Source organism: Tubulanus polymorphus, chromosome 12, assembly GCF_964204645.1.
Source record: "Tubulanus polymorphus chromosome 12, tnTubPoly1.2, whole genome shotgun sequence".
Lineage (NCBI taxonomy): Eukaryota > Metazoa > Nemertea > Palaeonemertea > Tubulaniformes > Tubulanidae > Tubulanus > Tubulanus polymorphus.
Genome location: NC_134036.1, coordinates 1,939,331 through 1,943,045, shown reverse-complemented (window position 1 = coordinate 1,943,045; position 3,715 = coordinate 1,939,331). Strand labels below are relative to the sequence as shown.

The 3,715-nt window shown below is 38.5% G+C and overlaps 1 non-coding gene across 1 annotated transcript; it reads left to right on the top strand.

Moving 5' to 3' along the window:
* The first annotated feature begins 1,192 nt into the window (after positions 1–1,192).
* On the top strand, positions 1,193–1,265 carry Trnat-agu (transfer RNA threonine (anticodon AGU)). The gene has a single exon. It is a non-coding gene; the product is annotated as a tRNA-Thr (tRNA).
* The last annotated feature ends 2,450 nt before the right edge of the window (positions 1,266–3,715 follow it).

Genomic DNA, 3,715 nt, shown 5'->3' with positions numbered 1-3,715 from the left:
CATCCTCGACTTAATATCATAATCCCGAAACTATTGGCGAGTAATCTCATGATTCGGTTACGATGGTAACCCGGTTCGCTCGGCTTCGATTGTTAAGCGGAAATATCTCTCTCGGGAGATTCCGTGAAGTTTGAGTTTGGCAGCCGCGACCGAGAGATCATTGAATAATTCATCAGAAATTTAAATGCGGGGATGTTATCGCGACTTCACAGCGTTCAATAAAATGGAGCCCAAGTTCATTAGATCTATTCGGTCGAGTAAGGGCACCAGAAATTAGATTTTGAGAGAGATTCGACGGTCCAGGAATTTTCAAACATATCAGTGCCCATAGACCTTGGGGCTGTCTGCATAGTTATGGCTCGGACCAGTTTAAGTTTGGTTCTATAACAAATCTAACAACTTAAGACCGGTCTAAGGCCGTCTGAGTTCTATAATCAAAAGTGTAGAAATTATGTTTAGAAACGATTAATAAATAGTTGCTCTCGCAAGTTCTCGTTGAATATGGTTTGTTCTCGCGAGACACATGCGAATCTCTCCATCTCGTTTCAGCACCGGCATACACCGGATACAGATGAAAGCTTTGAAGACACGACCTTGAAATTCAAGAACGAACTCGATTTGACTCGCGCGCAAAAAAAGACGACAAAATGAGGGAAAGAAAGGAATTTCACTCTTACGCGGTTGCCATCGTTACGACGGATTATTTCAGTGTCTCATTGTCATCATTAAATTGCAAAAGAAGGTGACGTTGAGACGTTGCCTGTGTAGCTGATGAAACTGATGACGCTGATGCTGGGGCAACGGGGGATGTTTTGTGATGCACGAAATGCACTGGGAAAAAATGACAATTAATGACGAAGGAGAAAGTGAGCAATTTATATTCGTTATCTCCGCCTCGACATCAGTTGTGTTATAGAACAAAGGTTTAATGGGCATAGCTGTGACGGGAGGGGGTTCACCGAGAACTTATTGCGTCTGTTCTACTCGCTGTTCTCCAGGCACATAGCTGTGAGCGGAAGAGGTTCGCCAAGAACCTATTGGAAGGAATATTAGGCTATTCTAGTTGCCTTCTGGCTGTCACTGTCACTGTTATATTGTCCTTATCACGCATACACTCACTGCTAACTGACCCGAACATGTCACCACCAGAAGAACTGACCTGGACTCTGTCCGAGCTCAAATGGCTACAAGCGGCGCCGTGGCTTAGCGGTTAAAGCGCCTGTCTAGTAAACAGGAGATCCCCGGTTCAAATCCGGGCGGTGCCTTTTTTGCATTTTTCATCCTTGTTTGGTTTAGTAGCATCACTGATCACTGGAATATACGTCTCATCTGCAGAAAATCTATGAAACATTTGATTTAACATTTTCGTTTTTGGTTTATTACATATTTGTTTGTTTGCACCGCAGTATCTTTCTAAATGATATCTACCTCGCCCTCCCCCTTCCCTCACTCTCCTCTCTCTCCTCTCCCTCTCATCCTTTCACCTCTCCTTTCTCTCTCTCCTCTCATCATTTCCCTTCTCTCCTCTCTCTCTCCCTATTGTTTTCTCTCTGCTCTCTTCTCCTCCCTCTCCTTTCTCACTCTCTCATCTCCTCTCTCTTCTCTCTCCCCTCTTTCCTGCTCATATAAATTAGATTATTTTCAGTGGACTCATTTCGTTTTACAGCGAATTTCGTTTCAGAAATCAAATTACGCGATGGAGAATCTCGCGAGATCCCGCGAGAGTAAACTCGTCTGCTGAACGTAATTAACATCCATTGACTGAAGTGTGTGTACTCCTGTCATATACTCCCGAGTTCATCTCAAAACTCAGCTAGGAGTATCTCAAGGGGAAACCAGGCATACGTAAATACACGTGAACAGTATCTATCATAATTACATCAATTTAGAAACTAATCAAACATAGACGCACACTCGTGTGCATCCTGGCACACACGTGTGCACCCCCACAGTGTGCGATCAACGACCTGCGTTTGAAATTCGTTTCGAAAAATCACGAGATCGAAATCTCTAGTTTAAAATGCGAATAAATTCGCAAAAGAGATTTCATTCAATTCGATTTCAATTAATCTCGAAAGATAGCATGGTTCAAAAAATGTTATTTACAACAAAAAAAATAAAAAGACAAAATTGTGAAGGCTCTGAATTAATTGTTGACGCTCGCTTTTCAATTAAAATCTTATGATTTACGATGAATAGATTAATCAGTACCATTAATAACAACGTTGTTTTCGGTTTAGCTACCGTTTTATCGTTTATGGGTTAAAATATAAAAATTATTTGTATTTTTTCGGTGAAATTCGAATTCGACTTTTAGGGACAATCCTTATAATTATAAGATGAAAAAAATAATTCCGTTTCCGTTGTAGCCACGGAACAGTCAGTATATGTTAAGACGTCATACCAGTAGGACATGAACGTAAAAATGATTGTTGGCGTGTTCCCCCGTCGCGTCTTGGCAACGGAGGAGTTAAAATTCACACGAAATTGTCACCGACACGAATTTGAATTATGTTTGTTTCGATACAAGTCGTACGAGTTTCAACTTTCGCCGACAATAATAAGACAGGCGCGCTAACCCAAGCCTGATAATTATAGCTTTGATCCAGTCACAGATCACCAACCAATCCGTCGTCATTTTAACGAAGTTGACCACCGTACACGCGTGACGTCACGATATCGCGCGTTAAACAATACACACAAGGCGACACACGAACGTAAAACGCTGTGTATCCATGGCCCCGACGCGTGTACGTCCACTTTCACCCGCGGACAACAATGAAAATCGTTAGATATTGTTAACGTAAAATTTAAAATTTTGAATTCAGATCGTCTGCGCCGTTTGAGGAAGATACGATCAATTGCGTTTTAAATGCGTTGCGTTAACAACACGTCTGTCGTTTGGTCGATTGTCGAGAGCGGGCGTCATTAGAAAATTACACCCCACTTAAAAATAATAGTTGTTACGAGTGACCATTTGGAACTATTGTATAGAAACTCTCTCTCACTTTCTCGTTGTATCAATAGTCGATTGACCCATTGTCTAATTTTCTAACGCGCACCTGTCTCCGAGGGGTCTCCAGATAGCTCATAATGTGGTGGGTTTTATATATTGCGAATAGAGGGAATATTTGAATCGAGAAATTATGATATCAATGATATAATGATGAATTTGTTTTCGATGAAATGATCTACTCTTCGTAATAAAATGATATCGAACTGATGATATTAGCATATTTACCTGTATCAATATTATCAGTGCCATATCATTAACTATTTTATATACATTAATTCATTTTCATCAGTATGATTATTTTAATATTCAATAATATGATCTTATATAACTATAATAATAAGTGCCATATCATTAATTATTTTATATACATTAATTCATTTTCATCAGTATGATTATTTCAATATTCAATAATATAACTATTAGTATCAAAATGATATAAAACTGCTAGTAAAACTAGTAATCAGTGTACATTATGCTAGTAAAACTAGTAATCAGTGTACATTATGCTAGTAAAACTAGTAATCAGTGTACATTATGCTAGTAAAACTAGTAATCAGTGTACATTATGCTAGTAAAACTAGTAATCAGTGTACATTATAAATTATCATATATACATTAATTTATTTTCATCAGTTTGTTTATTGTAATATTCAATAATATGATCTAATATATCTATTAGTATTAAAATAATATAAAAAT